General features: G+C 38.6%; 1 long non-coding RNA gene across 1 annotated transcript; it reads right to left on the reverse strand.

Annotated features, from left to right (window-relative positions):
- Positions 1 to 2,590: 2,590 nt before the first annotated feature.
- On the reverse strand, positions 2,591 to 13,079 carry LOC150019102 (uncharacterized). Its single transcript, XR_016509239.1, has 3 exons — positions 13,023 to 13,079; positions 3,416 to 3,521; positions 2,591 to 2,635 (listed from the first exon to the last, which is right to left on the reverse strand). It is a non-coding gene; the product is annotated as an uncharacterized LOC150019102 (long non-coding RNA).
- Positions 13,080 to 18,176: the final 5,097 nt, after the last annotated feature.

The raw sequence follows: 18,176 nt of genomic DNA on the forward strand, positions 1-18,176 counted from the left end.
CAGTCTTTTTCTTTCTTTTTTTCCTCTTCTTGTGCCCAGTCTCCCTGTTTTTGAGGTCTCTTTTCTCTCCTTTACACCATGGTTCTCACCTTACTGGGGGGGGGGGTACCTTGAGCGGAATACAGTGGGAAAAGAATCTCGGCCCCTTTCTGTTCCAAATTCATTTTTATCCCTTCCTATCTCGACAAAAACTATGGAATCAACACCATCATGCTCTGTGGGAAAAAAGAAAAACCTTCTGCTTCCTTAGCTCTGGTGGAAGCTGGAGGGTGCTAGGCCCCTGTGTAGTAGTGCATAGAATTCTAGCTTTTTTCCTCCTTTCTCTGTATATTGGGCTCAGAGATCACACTGTGTCTCTATGTGAATATGGACAGTTAGCATTTACCAACATGTATCTGTCTACTTTCCCTTGTTTAAAAAAAGAAAAAAACTTTTAAAAAGTGGGGGGGGCGGGGCTATAGAAGGTCGGCAAAGGGTGGGTTTGAGATGTTTGGGTGGGTTAAGTGGGCATTTTGACAACACGGCTTCACCTTCAGCATGTTTAATTATGATGTTTAATGGACATCCTTGCAATCGAAGATGACACTTTTAAAATAAAACTCTCCTGATGATGACTTGAGCCCTGCCACTGGATGGGAAAATCAGCAGAACCTGTAGGCTCTTATTCGGAATTGATATTCTCTATTGTAATTTTGTTCTTGTTTACTTTTAAAATTTCTTTTTGTTTCACTGGAAAGGAAAGATGATGCTCAGTTTTAAACATTAAAAGTGTACAAGTTGCTTTGTTACAATAAAACTAAATGGGTACACAAAGAAGTTGATGCTTTTCTCTCAGTACAGATTTCAAGATTGACTTATATAACCTACTGTCAAACTTTGTCAACCTAACTCCGTTGTCTTTGATATGCATGTCGCAGGCTGACCCCAGGGTGATGTGGACTGAGTAAAGGGATTGAGTCAATGTGTTAATGTCTCTGTAATTGGGAAACGTTATGAGTGCAAATTGCTATCAGTTTCTGAAAATCTTCAAATCCTTTGGAATACTATATTGCGCAAAACTCAGTTCTGAGTATGTTGTACACTTAATTTTGTATAAATTGGCATTTTTTAAAACATCTGTATTTACTTGGATATAATAGTGCCTGCCACCACCATCAGACAGACCTGTTGCTCTAAAGCTGAGTTATACATGGGGCTACTGCTGGCATATCTTTATTGGCACTATAAAATGTGGCCAAGGCGATGGGATCTCAGTAAGAGGTCCGTATTGGTGGTTAAAGTACTTCTCAGGTGAGAAGTACTTTTTGTCTCATAACTAAAGTATCAGCTACTTAGCATATTTTCAAATGAGGCCTCTCTAGGTGAGTCTGGGTGAGATGGTGGACTCTGTATGCTTAAATGCCACTGTGCATAGAACAACATTTTGAGAAGCTACCTAATGCCTATGCTTTTTAATGCTGTAAAATAAAATAGCAAAAATTAAATGCCACTTAACTTTTTCAGAGATTAATGGGCAGCCTGGTCAAATTCAAAGCTTTTTGATGTATAAAACTTTATAAATGGAATTATTCCAGCAATAGGCAAAGTGTAATGAGAAACCTATCCAGATGGATAGTATGTAATTTCTGCACAGGTCTCTGTTTAGTATATACATCGCTGTATACTGGTCAGGAACTTTCTCCAATAAAGGAAAATAAAGAAAAAAAAATTAAGTGTAATTTGCCCAAGATTACACAAATTAGAACAGGGATTCAAAGTCAACCTTAAATCTGATATTTTCTTAATTATCTCATCTTACTTTAGTTATTTATGTCTTTAAATCCCAGTTAAATCATAAGAATTCCCAGTATGTTTATCTTTATATGCCCATACTGTTGAATCTAAGTTGGAAGTGCTCAGATAATTGTTTTCAGTGGATTCTGCATTAAATTTTGATCATTTCCTCAATCTTACTTTGTAGTCCACCTGCTTTGCACAGATGTCTTCTTTGTCTTCATGGAGCCATTGACAAATTTACTCAAACATGTATTTCAGTATATGTAACTCTGTAACTTTCCCTTGAAACTCTCTTCTCTTTGAGATAATGTTGCTGACTTTGATATATGGATGTTCACAAAGTGGATCTCTAACTAGATTAGTCCTTTCCACATTTCTCCCTACATACATCAAATGTTTCCCAGTGTCAGCTATCATTACTATCATTATTCTCCCTGGGCACCTACATTCTACTATGAGAGAATTTTTCAATGACTTTTTAAGACTACAATTATATCGTGTACAGTAATACACTTCTTTAACAGTAATCAGTTTAACAACAACAAAGAAAATGAGTTTGCTTACTTTCCTTTGAGTACCATCACAGGTTCACCCATTTCTATTCTGAGCACTCTCTATTGCATTTAATAATATATCCTACTTTCTTTAATGCTGATTGTGTTAAACTCACCAGAATAACTTTTTCATCATTTTAATACCTTGTACTCCAATAGTTCTTTTCATTCATTTAAAAAAAAAAATCTTTCACAAAATGTAAGGGTGCAGTGAATCCCCTTTGAAGACGTTCACTCTAGAAGGCACAGTAAATGCAATTGCTGAGCCAGGTCTTCTGTCTTTATGTCCATAGTAGTTCTTGCACCTGCCATGACCAAGTGGAAACAGACCCCAGTTCAAGCTCTGTGATGTCATAGATACCAATAGAAACATCATTCATAGAGACTGGGGCCCATTTTAAGTATTTGGGGGGCTCCATAGTCATCTCCTCATCCCCCTTGCATTTTATTCCCCACCTTTTGATGTTGTTCTCTACTTTAAATAGCAGAGGTCACCATTACTAATTACAAAGATGAAAGCAAAAATATACATATTTACACGCACAAGAGTTTACATTGTTTTCAATATTCTTATACCTACAAGTTCTGACTTGAAAATTTTTTCCAAAGGAAGACTTCAAACTGCAGCATTCAACATGGAAAAATTGCAGCTAGCCTTCCAAGAGCTATAAAGTATACCTTTTAATGCATGGTTGGTGGAAAGTGCACTGTGCTTACTTACAGCTGTAAGGTAGAGCCCTGCACAGATGCTCTGCGCTTTTTCTCAATGGACACAATTCTAAAGCTCTTCCTTCACCTATGCCACAAACTGGTTAAGTTCATATTAAGTATTAATGACAACCAAAAAAAAAAAAAAACAACAACAACAACAACTAAATTTTCATTACTAAAGAAAAACTCAAGTTTGGCCTCTGGCAGAAGATACTGTAGGAGTTGATATCTTTCTTAATTTTCCTTTTCAGCTATTTTGCAAATCCATTTTTCCACATTTTTAAAGAAATGTAAGAACTCCCAAGTTTCCCAGCCAGAAAATCCCAACAGTCTCTGATAGCTGAATAATAGATGAAGCTACACTGTATACTTACCAGGGGGAGGGAAATAGGGTGACAGAGAGGTCCAGATAAAATGTCAGTCTCACACCCTTGTGTGCTGGACCATGTGGAGAAAAATATTCAGGCCTCTTTTCTTTTTCTGTCCACGTACAAAATGTATATGAGAACAACAGTGAGAGGTTTATTACTGTTTCATACTTGTACTGGTATATTCTGTGTGATGTGAATGCTTCTTTCAACAAGGGACTAAGACCTGGAGCAAGATGGCTAAGCATTCTATCCCAGCATTCTCTCATCTCCTAAGGCACCATTATCTTCCCAGCTGGAAGTGCCTCCAATGTTACCACAAATTCATTGATTGAAAACTTACTAAAGGAAGGTAAGATGGTGGAGGAGTGAGGAGAGGTTGCGGTTTTAGGCTCCGGAGACCCGTCTGCAGTTTGGGCTAATTGCAGACAGAACATCTCAGTGAACAGCTGGACATTGGTGGGAGTTGAGCCAAGGCACTGCTGGAATAGAGAAAATCCATCTGGGAACAACCTGTTTAGTGAGGATAGCGGAGAAAAAGGGGACGAAACGGGATTCCTGACTGGGGCGGCTGCCTGAGCTGCGGCGGGAAGCACACAAAGGATTTTTGGTGACCACAGGCTGCCTGGAGAGGAGTCAGGTGGAGAGCAGATCTCTTCCCGCTGGCAGAGACGGAACTCGACCAAGTGGCATTGGTGCTGAAGGACAGGAGACAGCGTGCTGCTGGGCAAGTGAGAACATAATTCTCCTTTATATTTTTCTCTAGCGGACGGTGGAGAGGGGAGGAAAGTTTGAGGGTGGTAGGCTGTTCTGGAGGAGCCCAGGCGCAGAGGCGCGCTCATCCACTCCACAACCCTACACTTGGGTCGCAGGGGCGCACATAGGGAAGTGCTCTCACTCACTGGCCCAGGTGCGCGGTGCCGTGAGTCCAGGCGTCCCTCAGACACTCCCCAATGGACATAAGATCAGTGCCCCTACGGGCACAGGGAGGGCCCACTGAACAGGCAGAGAACCGTGCACAGACACCCCTAGACAGCTCCCGTGGGCGCAGGGCCCCAGGCCGGAAAGCAGACCACTAGCGCAGGCTCTGTTTGTGCCTGCCCAGATGGGTGAGGGAAGGCGGGCGACTGCAGCATGGGAACAGCGGGAGGAGGCGACCCACGGATGCTCGCTTCCACTGAGCACAAGTGTCCCCGGCCCTGCCCTAAGAGGCCAGAGACCAACTCCCGGAGCTCGGCTCAGCGGGACTGAGGGCAAGGGGCGGCGCGCGAGCGCGAAAGCACCTCAGCCCGGGGTCAGTGGGCGCCAATCCCGGGGAAAGCTCTCGGGCCGCCCGCGAGTGCAGGGACGCGAGCGGGGACTCCTCGGTGCGAACGCGGAACTGCCGCAGCCCAGCGACAGCAGGAGCCAATCCCGGTGAAAGCTCTCGGGCCGCCCGCGCGGGCAGGGTCGTCGGCGCGAACGGGAAACCACTGTGGCACGGCAGCAGTGGGCTCCAACCGCGGGGCAAACTCTTGGGCTGCCTGAGCGCGCAGGGGCTCGTGAGCAAGGGCTCGAGCGCAAGGGCACCTCAACTGGCTCCAGAGGGCAGCAAGGGAGCGCGCCATGCCGGCAACTGTGGGCGCGCACCATAGCAGCAACCGGGGGCGCACACCAGTCCTGCAAAAAACAAGAACCTCTGACCTGCCACACTAGACCAGCTGCGGACCCAGAAAAAGAAGGCAACACACCAAGGCTAAAACGGAGTAAAAACATCGCTTCTTTTTTTTCCAAATTTTTTCTCCCAAATTTTTTCTCCCTTGTTCTTTCTTTCTTCTTAATTATTTCTTTTCTTTCCTTCTTTCTTTATTCTTTTCCTGGGTTTTTTTTTGGGGGGGGGTTTGGGGGGTATATATATTTTTTTTTCAATATTTTTTTCTCTCTCTTTTTTCTTTCTTTCTTTCTTCTTTATTCTTTCTTTTCTATCTTTCTTTGTTCCTTTCTTTCTTACCTTTTGGGTTTTTTTTGGGGGGGGTTGTGGTAAATTTTTTATTTTCTTCTCTTTCTCTCTTTCTTCTTTTCTTCTATTTTCTTGGGGATTTTTTGGGGGGGTGTTTTTCCTTCACCTCTTCCAATAATAACAAACTTTATCTCTAACGTGTTGCATATAACCTCTCCTTCTCATCCTTTCTCTTTAATCATTGTTTATTCATTTGTGTGTCTAGCTTAGCCCCCCTATCACTCTAAATAATATAATATAATTACTATATAAACCCAAATACAATACAATCCCACTTTCTTACTATATTATGTATTTTTCTATCCTTTTCTTCTATTTTTATTAACATACAATGTAAATACTACTAACTGGCTTGCACAGTCTCAAATATTACTAATCTATCACCCCCTCTATCAAAAATTATATTTTTCCTCCCCAAAAACAACTCATCTATTCTTCTTATAGTATAAAAGCTCAAATCTCTTTACATTTATATTAATACGGGCTAGTTGGCTAACGATAGCAGGATAGAGTGGGGGATACTTTTTGAGGGTGTGGGTCTCCTGCCTGGGCTGTGTGTTTATGTCTTTAACAGCATATCCACAAAAGAACTCAAGACAAAGCGGATAGAGTGATTCTCAACCAGCTAGCCAGAAGGAAGATCCTATCAAAGAACATCTGAAATATAACCGAACAGCATAAACAAACGACATAAAGGGTAACTCAAAAACATCAGGCTCAGGATATCAAAGAGACTGCACGACTGAAACTCCCAGACCTTCGATAAAGAATATTACACCACAAAGGAGGGAAGTCAAAGCAGACTACCCGCCCCCCCCAAAAAAAAACCAAATAAATAGATAAATAAATAAAAACAAAAAGAATCCAAGATGGTAAGACGCAAAAATAACTCCTCAATGAAAAGAAAAGAGGAATCCTCAGAAAGAGAGGTAGATGAAATAGACATAGAACAAATGTCAGACATGGAATTCAAAACAATGGTGGTAAAGAAGCTCAATATACTCGACATCCTTAAAATCAACTATGACAACCTTCAAGGAAGTTACCAACAGCTCCAAGAAAATTACAGGGAACTTGCAGAGAACTACACCAGCATAAAAAAAGACATAGAAATTGTTAACAAGAATCAGGAAGAACTTAAGAATACAATCTCTGAACTGAAAAACACAGTAGAATCAGTCAAAAGCAGACTAAACGAAGCAGAGGATCGGATTAGTGAGTTAGAAGATAATGTAGAGAAAAACTCCCAGACAATACAGCAAAATGAAAAACGATTGAAAAAATATGAACAAGATGTAAGGCAATTACAGGATAGCATTAGGAAAAATAATTTAAGGATCATCGGAATACGAGAAGAAGAAAAGGAACATGGAATTGAAAATCTGATAGGAGAAATAGTGACAGAAAATTTTCCGAACCTGATGAGAGAAAAAGCTATGCAAGTCCAAGAAGCAATGAGAGTTCCAATCAAGAGTAACCCCTAAAAACCCACTCCAAGGCACATCATAGTTAAAATGGCAACATTCCAAGACAAAGAGAGAATCCTAAAAGCAGCAAGAGAAAAGCAGCAAATAACATACAAGGGAGCTCCGATAAGGCTATCAACTGATTTCTCAACAGAAACATTACAAGCCAGAAGGGAATGGTCAAAAATATTTCAAGCAATGAAAAACAAAGGCCTACAACCAAGAATACTCTACCCAGCAAGACTCTCATTCAAAATAGAAGGTGAAATAAGGAGTTTCTCAGACAAAGGAAGACTAAAAGAATACATCTCCACAAAACCAGCATTGCAAGAGATGCTAAGGGCAATATTCTAAGAAAAAGGAAGAGAAAAAACAAAAATAGAGTAGAGGAACAGAGATACAAGAGGGGAATGAATAAATACATGTCAATAATAACCTTAAATGTAAATGGATTAAAGGCTCTAATTAAAAGACATAGGGTAACAGAATGGATAAGAAAACAGGATCCACATATTTGCTGTCTACAAGAAACACACCTGAAAACAAAAGATTTACACAGACTGAAAGTAAAGGGATATAAAAAAATATTCCAAGCAAACGGACCGGAAAAAAAAGCTGAGGTAACAGTTCTCATATCAGACAAAATGTATTTCAAAGCAAGGGCAATAAAAAGAGACAAAGAAGGACATTTCATAATACTTAAAGGAACAATCCATCAAGAAGATATGACTTTGATAAACATATATGCACCCAACATAGGAGCACCCAAATACATAAAGCAAATACTAGAAGACCACAAAAAGGATATCAACAACAACACACTCATAGTAGGGGACTTCAACACTCCATTATCAACAATAGACAGATCATCAAAGCAAAGAAACACCAAGGATATACAGGCATTGAACAACACACTAAACCACATGGATCTAACTGATATATATAGAACTTTTCACCCCAAAGAAGCAAAATATACATTCTTTTCAAGTGCACATGGAACATTTTCAAAGATAGACCACATGATAGGTCACAAAACAAGCCTCAACAAATTCAAGAAATTTGAAATCATATCAAGCATCTTTTCAGATCACAATGCCTTGAAACTAGAAATCAACCTCAGAAAAAAAAATCAAAGACACCCAAACTCATGGAGATTGAATAACATGCTATTAAATAATGAATGGGTTAACAATGACATCAAAGAGGAAATCAAGAAATTTCTAGAAACTAATGATAATGAGCACACAACAACCCAAAACCTGTGGGACACAGCAAAAGCAGTCCTGAGAGGGAAGTTCATAGCAATACAGGCATATCTGAAAAGGTTAGAAGAATCTCAAAAAGAAAACCTAACCACAATGCTACAAGAACTAGAACAACAACAACAAACAAAGCCTAGGGCAAGAAGAAGGAATGAAATCATCAAGATCAGAGCAGAACTAAATGACATAGAGACTAAACAAACAATCCAAAAGATCAACAAAACTAGGAGCTGGTTCTTCGAAAAAATCAACAAAATCGACAAGCCTCGAGCCAGTCTAATCAAGAAAAAAAGAGAGAAGACACAAATAAACAAAATCAGAAATGAAAGAGGAGAAATCACGACTGATACCTCAGAAATACAAATGATAGTTAGAAATTACTTCAGACAACTGTATGACAAGAAATTTGACAATCTAGAAGAAATGGACAAATTTCTAGAAACATACAACCTTCCAAAACTGAATCAAGAAGAAGTGGAAAGTCTCAACAAACCAATAACAAAAAAGGAAATTGAAACAGTAATCCAAAATCTCCTGGCACACAAAAGCCCTGGACCGGATGGGTTCACAGGCGAATTCTACAAAACATTCAGGGAAGGACTAACTCCTATCCTCCTCAAACTGTTCCAAAAAATCCAAGAAGAGGGGAAAATCCCAAACTCTTTCTATGAAGCCAGTATTATCCTAATCCCAAAACCAGGTCAAGACACAACAAAGAAAGAAAACTACAGGCCAATATCACTGATGAACATCGATGCTAAAATCCTCAATAAAATATTGGCAAGCAGGATCCACCAATACATCAAAAAGATCATACATCACGATCAAGTGGGCTTCATTCCAGGGATGCAAGGATGGTTTAATATTCGCAAATCAATAAATATAATACATCACCTAAACAGAATCAAAGACAAAAATCACATGATCATTTCAATAGATGCAGAAAAATCATTTGATAAAGTACAACACCCATTTATGATGAAAACACTCAACAAAATGGGAATAAAGGGAGCATATCTTAACATAATTAGGGCTATATATGAGAAGCCTGAGGCCAATATCATACTCAATGGAAAAAACTGAAAGCATTCCCCCTGAACTCAGGAACTAGACAAGGTTGTTCACTCTCTCCACTCCTTTTCAACATAGTGTTGGAAGTCCTAGCCAATGCAATCAGACAAGAAAAAGAAATAACAGGCATCCAAATTGGGAAAGAGGAAGTAAAACTTTCATTATATGCAGATGACATGATAGTATACCTAGAAAATCCTATAAACCCCACTAAAAGACTAATCGATATAATAAGTGAATTTGGCAAAATCGCAGGGTACAAAATAAATATACAGAAATCTAAGGCATTTCTGTACACCAACAATAAAATAGCAGAGATAGAGACAAAAAAGAAAATACCATTTACTATAGCAACAAGAAAAATAAAGTACCTAGGAGTAAACTTAACCAAAGAGATAAAAGACCTGTACTCTGAAAATTACATAACATTGAAGAAAGAAATTAAGGAAGAAACAAATAAATGGAAGCAAATACCATGTTCTTGGATGGGAAGAATCAACATCATCAAAATGGCCATACTACCCAAAGCAATTTACAGATTCAATGCAATCCCTATTTAAATACCAATGTCATATTTCACAGACCTAGAACAAATACTCCATAAATTCATATGGAACCAAAAAAGACCCCGAATAGCAAAAGCAATCTTGAGACAGAAGAACACAGCAGGAGGAATCACAACACCAGATATCAAACAATACTACAAAGCCACTGTAATCAAAACAGTATGGTACTGGCATAAGAACAGACATATAGATCAGTGGAACAGAATAGAGAGTCCAGAAATAAACCCAGGCCTCTATGGTCAACTAATCTTCGATAAAGGAGGAAGGAACATAAAATGGAGTGAGAAGAGCCTCTTTAACAAATGGTGCTGAGAGAACTGGATAGGGACCTGCAAAAAAATTAAACTAGACCACCAACTTACACCACACACAAGAATAAACTCAAGATGGATCAAAGACTTAAATGTAAGCCGTGACACCATAAAAGTCCTAGAGGAAAACATAGGCAAGAAAATATCAGATATCTTACGTAACAATCTCTTCACGGATACATCTCCTAAAGCCAGAGAAATAAAGGAAAAAATAAATAAATGGGATTACATCAAACTGAAGAGTTTCTGCTCAGCAAAAGAAAACATCAGCAAGATGAAAAGGAAACCAACCATATGGGAAAACATATTTTCCAATGACATCACAGACAGGGGACTGATTTCCAAAATATATAAAGAGCTGATATGACTAAACATCAAGAAAACAAACAACCCAATTAAAAAATGGGCAAGGGACCTGAACAAACACTTCTCCGAAGAGGACATACAGAAGGTCCATAGACACATGAAAAAATGCTCAACATCATTAGCCATCAGGGAGATGCAAATAAAAACCACAATGAGATACCATTTTACACCAGTCAGAATGGCCATCATCAACAAATCAACAAGCAACAAGTGCTGGCGAGGATGTGGAGAAACGGGAACCCTACTGCACTGTTAGTGGGAATGCAGACTGGTGCAGCCACTATGGAGAACAGTATGGAATTACCTCAAAAGATTAAAAATGGAACTGCCTTTTGAACCAGCGACTCCACTACTAGGATTATACCCGAAGAATCTTGAAACACCAATTCAAAAGAACTTATGCACTCCTATGTTCATTGCAGCACTGTTTACAATAGCTAAGTGCTGGAAACAACCTAAGTGCCCATCTGTAGATGAGTGGATCAAAAAACTGTGGTACATTTACACAATGGAATACTATGCAGCAGAAAGAAAGAAGGAACTCCTGCCATTTGCGACAACATGGATGGAACTGGAGAGAATTATGCTTAGTGAAATAAGCCAGGCAAAGAAAGAAAAATACCATATGATATCACCTAATACAGGAAACTAAAGAACAACACAAACAAAGGAACTAAATAGAACAAAGAGCAGAATAGCAGTCAATAGCGGGGAGGGGAGAGGGAGAGAAGGGGGATAAGTAAGGGAAGGGATTAGTCAAAGAACCCGTATAAAAGACTCATGGACATGGACAATGGGGAGGGATATGATTGCGGGAGAGGGGGTGGGTTGCGTGGGGTAGAGAAATTAGGGGAAAAGGGGACAACTGTAATTGAAAAACCAAAAAAAAAAAAAAAAAAGAAAGAAAAGAAAACTTACTAAAATATTAATAATATATAATTAGCAAAATTTACAGGTGTTTTTTTTTTTCAGTGAAATTCACTATTTCATTGCTGATTAATTCACATTCCTATACTCATCTACAGGGCCAACCATACCTAGTCAGTGCAATTGAAGGCTGTCAGGGTATTTGTCTTCTGAGAGAAAAACCTCCCACAATGTCTTTCACAAATACCTAAAATCTCACCATTAGAGATTCACTCTTTTGGCTCTGGGAGCATTTTATTCCCTGGGGACCCTATTAAAAGGCAAAAACTCTGCAAAGAATAACCACGTTGAAAGCTGTTATGAACTGCCAGGAAGGAGGCCCTTGGGAATGGACACAAGATTGAGCCTGAGGAATGACTACAGGAAATGAGGACAGAAGAAGAGGGGAGGTAAGATGGTAGAGAGAATAAACTTTATCTACTTTTCAACTTATGGTGTTCCCTACACTAAGAGCCATTCAGATGGGCAGGCAGACACAATATATGCAATATATTTTCTGTTGTGCTAAAGAACATAATTGAGTATTGATAATATTTACACAAAAACTGCGACCAGTTAAATACATTTAATTGAGATGTTGCCCCATGTTTTCTCCCCCAATGCCCTGAAGTAGTCACTTGGGCTTGTCATTAAGGCTTTCTCTAAATCAAATGATTGATGCTCATGTTCTGCTATTCCCTCATTCCCTTGGTAAAGTACTAGGGTCGATGCCACCGTAGTGGAATTGGCCACATGTGTAGAATATTTCTCTGTCTTTAGAGACAGCAATACAGGAACTTTCCTTTATCTTTTGCTTTTAAAATTGTATATTTTACTCACAACAGAATTTTTTTTAGAAACATGGAAGTGATTTAAACTAGTAAAGCCTCCAGGAGAGAAAAACTTGGAAGCTACTTGAAGATGACTTTCTGAATTTCAGAAAAATCTGTCTCCACTCAACAAGCTGCACCATTCAGAGATGATTTCTTCATTTAAACAGTAGTCTGAACCCTAAAAGTTTTAATAATGCCAGAAAAGACTGAAGTTCTATTGTTATTGTGTGGTGGTGGGTGGTGTGTGTACAAGTATAGACACGCAGTGGGGGGAAAAGAGCAGTGGGAGATTAATTTTTTTTTTCAGAAAGAGAACAAGGTTTTTGAAGGTGTTATGCCTGTGAGGGAAAAGAATAGACTGAGGTAACAATTTTTATACTTTTCTCATGTACCTGGAATAAAAGAGGATGGAGATATTTTTTGTGTTTTGTTCCTGTTTATACTCATTTCTATAGTAAGTAGCAGAAGTATTTGAGTCAAACCCAGAACCACCCCCAAAACCTTCAAAATGTAGTCAAGAGCTGATCAAAGCAGGGTGACTGGACTAGCTAGCCAAGAACTTCTGACAAACGAAGAAAAGAATGGTCCAGGAAATAAAGCCCCAGAGAAGCAACATGAGTAAGCCTCAAGAAATTGGTCAGTTATTTCTTTAAATCTTGCCTTTAAGTGAATAACTGTACAGCTGTAGTTAGTTAAGAATGGATATTATATTATTAATGCTTATATTATTGCTTTAACAGAGGGTTATACTTCTGGAGAGAAAGTCTAATTAAGCAAAGTGCTTTTCCAACTAATGTCTATTATCTGAATCTGATAGAAGATTATCCACTGACCTCTACTTCCCCATCACAGGTACCCCTCAAACACAATGTGCTCCATTTATAACATCCCAGAAGAACAAAACACAAAAATCATAAGTATCTGAAGAAATTTAGGAAAACCTTAGGCTGATAAAAGGTTTGGAAGCCCACACGCTACAAGAAAACCCACAAATTAATGTTCTTACCATTGTTCAATAGCCTTTATAAATGTGAAAAATGGCAAGCTCATTATCTTCTGAGCACAGCAAAGGTCTTATTCTATGTTCTGTTCTCTCCAATGTAAGAGATGGAGCAAGGAAGGCCCCATGTGAGTCCCTTAAGTTGCTGCCAATGGCCACTTCTGAAAAACAGAAGTAATGATAGATACATGTCTGGGGACTGTCAATATCTTTATTATGGATATGGAGGTTCATGTATATGCATATACATGATGTGTTTTATAACTAAAAAAGGCAGTTTTATTTGCTCTAACAATCATAACCATTCATTCAATTAACAAATATTGAGTGCCTATTAGGTGCCAAAGTGTACGCTAAATACTAAGAAGAAGAAAAATAAATGAGGGAGTGTCTTCCATTTAGTCTGAGCTATTCAAGAAAAGAATTATAGTGCAAAGTATGAACTATTACAATAGATGTATGTATGAAGTGATATAAGCTCTAGATACTGTCACTAGAAGAATTATGATATATATTGTGATTAATTTTTTCTTTCTTATTTAAACTTACTTGTATTGTATCTTTTCCATTACCATTTATCCCCTTTATACCCTCTTTAACCATACTGTTGTCCATGTCCATGGGTCCTTTTTCTTTTCTTGCTTGATCTCCTACCGTCTAATTGCCCTCCAAAGCTATCAGCCTGCTCTCTATCTGTGAGTCTATTTTGCATGTTAGTTCAATTTGTTCATTGGATTCCACATATGAGTGAAATTATATAATATTTGTCTTTCTCTAACTGGCTTATTTCACTTAGCATAATATTCTCCAGGTCTACCTATGCTGTCACAAAGGGTAAAATTTTCTTTTTTTTAATGGCTGAGTAGTATTCTATTATGTAAATGTCCCATAGTTGTTTACCCACTCATATACTGATGGACACTTGGGCTGTTTTCAAATATTGGTTATTGTAAATAACATTGCAGTGAACATAGGGGTGCTAATATTTGTTCAAATTAGTGTTTCAGGTTTCTTCAGATAAATTCCCAAGAGTGGAATTTCTGGGTCATAAAGCAGTTCAATTTTTAATTTTTTGAGGTAACTCCATATTGTTTTTCACAGTGGCTGCAACAATTTGTATTCCCACCAACACTGCAAAAGGACTCCCCTTTGTCCACATCCTCTCCAACACTTGTTATTTGTTGATTTGTTGATGATAGACATTTTGAAAGGTGTGATTTTAAATAATATATGAATAATGACTGTGTAATGAACAGTCACCATGCAGCAAGTATACACATAATACCTTTTTTACTCTTTACAACACGCCCCTGAGATAAATACTATAGTCAAGTTAATGAAACTGAAACTCACAGGATTACCTGAGTCTTCAAAATCACACAACTATGATAGAAAAGATATCTAAATGCAGGTCAGTGCTAGCAATGGCCATGAACCTAACCACAAAGCAATACTAGCTCCAAATCCTAAAACATAGTCTGTCCTCTTTACCTGGGTCAGTGCTACTGTCCAGTCCTCCTAAGACTTTTGAAACTCATCTTTGAAAATTACACCTGCTGTTGTAGCATATATTGTTTACTTACTGGGTACAATATATCCCCAAAGAGATGCCCCTGGCACCTTAGGAATGAAACCATCTGAAACAACTAAAATAAAAAGTAAGCAAACTTCAGCAAAGTATTCCAGTGGAGAGCCATGTGCAGGGAAAACTTTTTAAGGTCATAACATGAGACAGTAGTCTTTGTTTGGAGGCCAAAACACACTTCCCTAGTGAGGCTGCAGGATATCCATAAATAATCCAGCCTGGAGAAAGGTCACCTCTGAGGCTAGAGCCAGGATTAGCAGAGGCAGTTTGCAAATCAATTGCTCTGAAAATCTTTAACAAGTCTAAGTACCACAGGGAGAGTGGTGCTGAAAGCAGATAAGACTTAATTCTATTTCAGAAGGAGCCTAGCTTGAACCTTTTGTTGCTAAGTAGATTTTATTAAGCACCACACTGAATTCATTCCCTACAGCAGGGAAACCAGGGAGTAAACTAGTGTGCTCCTTGAGAGACAGGAAGTATAGGCCACAGAGCATTTAGGAAGGTTACAGACCACAAAGCAACAGGCAGGAATCAGTAACACTGAAAAGATTACAGAAGAATCAATGACCCCAAGACTTGTGGCAGTTCAGCAAACTTGGTTAACAATGCACATGAGGTTTTTCCAGGGCTGTGAAGACACTCCCAAACACTAATTTTCAGAGAATGAGAAGAATAATACTGAACTAAAGAATGAAATACATTTGTCAAAGACATCCTTCCTAAGCAGGGGTGCCAGAAAAAGCAGATTATGTGGTCACTTCTCTGTGGTCTGAGAGGCCCAGGAAAGCATTCTTCCCTCTGGGCCTGAAATTCTCTGGGTTACATTGTTTCCCTCTCTCTATTATACTATCTTTAACTGTCTTACTTTGAAACATTTCAAACATATACAAAAGCAGAAAGAATAGTATAGTAACCCCCACATATGCATCACCTAACTTCCACATTTACTAACATAGACAAACTCATTCATCCATACCTGGCCAATCCTCTCCCCCACCCATTCACACTCTGCTGGATTAATATGGGTCAAATACTATACACAACAGTATGCTTTCATCTTTAAGTAACTATGTATGAGCTCTAAAAAAAATTTATTTTTTAAACACCATACTATTAAAACATAAAAAATTAATTGAACACTAATTCCTTAATATCACCACCAATTACTGTTCAAATCTTAATTATCTCAAGTAATTCTTAGGTTTTTAAAAATCAGAACATATCTTTCTTTGCAATGTATTTATTGAAAAAGCCAGGTCTGATGACTACTAAAATTTCTCCAAGAAATAAACCCAGGTCTATATGGTCAACTAATATTTGACAAAAGAGCAAGGAACATCAAATAGAGTGAAAAGAGCCTCTTCAACAAATGGTGTTAGGAGAAATGGACAGGGTCACGCAAAAAAAATGAAACTAGACCACCAACTTACACCATACACCAGAATAAACTCAAGATGAATCAAAGACTTAAATGTAAGCTGTGGCACTATAAAAGTTCTAGAGGAAAACATAGGCAAGGAAATTTCAGATATCCCATGTAACAATATTTTCACAAGCTCCATCTCCTAAGGCAAGATAAATTAAGGAAAAAATAAACAAATGGGACTACATCAAACTAAAGAGTTTCTACTCAGCAAAAGAAAACATCAGCAAGATGAAAAGGGAACCAACCATATGGGAAAATATATTTGCCAATGATACCTCAGACAAGGGATTGATCTCCAAAAAGAACTTCTATGACTCAAAACCCAGAAGACAAACAACCCAATTAAAAAATGGGCAAAGGACCTGAACAAACACTTCTCCAAAGAGGACATAAAGAGAGTCCATAGACATATGAAAGAATGCTCAACATCACTAGCCATCAGAGAGATGCAAATAAAAACCACAGAGATACCACTTTACATCAGTCAGAATGGCCATCATCAACAAATCAACAAACAAGTTCTGGCAATGATGTGAAAAAATGGGAACCCTACTGCACTGTTGGTGGAATGCAGACTGGTGCAGCCACTAAGGAAAACACTATAGAATTACCTCAGAAAACTAAAGATGGGACTGCCTTTTGAACCAGCAATTCCACTGCTAGGATTATATCCGAAAAATCCTGAAACACCAATTCAAAAGAACCTATGCACCCCTATGTACATAGCAGCACTATTTACAATAGCCAAGTGCTGGAAACAACCTATGTGCCCATCTATAGATGAGTGGATCCAAAAACTGTGGTACATTTACACAATGGCGTACTACATAGCAGAAAGGAAGATGGAACTTCTACCATTTGCAACAACATGGATGGACTAGAGAGAATTATCCTTAGCGAAATAAGACAGGCAATGAAAGAAAAATAACTTATGCTATCACATATTACAGGAAACTAATGAACAACACAAACAAATGAGAAAAATTGAACAAGAGGTATGTAAACAAGGAAAAAACTAACAGCAACAACGGGGGGAGGGGGAGGGAGAGAAGGGGGTAAGAAGGGGAATGGTCTAGTCTAAGAAGATGTATAAATGACCCACATACATGGACAACTGGGTGGGGACTGACTGTGGGACAAGGGGTGGGAAGGGTGTGGGGAAGCAAGAGAGGGAAAAAAGTGGGACAACTGTAATGAAAAAACAAATAGAAAAAAATTTTAGTGGGGGAAGAAATGAAATTATGAAGAATGGAAATGCAAGTTCAGTGAATATTAGAAGGACAAGAATTTTCCTTCACACTGTATATTTTTCTCCCTATTTGATCCCTCCAGAGTTTGGCATTCTAAACAAGTAAGTAATGACATAAGGTTCTTTGCATAAAACTAATAAGACTAGTTGTTAATAGAGGGTTTCTTTTTTTTACCAAGACTTTGACTGGAATGTCATGCCTAAAGGAGACATGCTTGGGCTCTGGTTGTTACCAAAAAGCCCTGAGGAAATGGGATTGAATTTCGAAGGTAATAAATGCCCATGAGATAAAAGACCTGGTACCTTGGTTGGTTGTGCAGTCCACAGCAATCCTTCCAGGGAAGGAATGAAGGTTGTTTTCCTGAAAGATGGCTAGAAGGGACCTTAAGGCACAATGGAAAACCAGAAAGACTTGGAAAAGATAGGTATGTACAGGCAAGGCTGAACACCAGGTATGTGGCTCAGCTTCTGTGCCCTGAAGAGCAGACTGAAGGTCACCCTAAATGTTCCTTGTGAAAATTCCAGCAAAGCAGAACTAATGATCATAAGTGATAATTTGCTGCTCCTGTTGTGTTTATGCAAATGAACAGGATAAATTAAAAATGGACTTAATGCAGTCCCTTTAATGACAGGAAGATAACCTTAAGGAGAAAAATTGTGACTCAAGGAAAATCACAATGCTCAGTGGTAGACTATAAAGTAGTACAGCTAATCACCTTTAAAGTTT

This window comes from Furipterus horrens, unplaced genomic scaffold (assembly GCF_987537825.1).
Source record: "Furipterus horrens unplaced genomic scaffold, mFurHor1.1.pri manual_scaffold_2, whole genome shotgun sequence".
Taxonomy (NCBI): Eukaryota; Metazoa; Chordata; class Mammalia; order Chiroptera; family Furipteridae; genus Furipterus; species Furipterus horrens.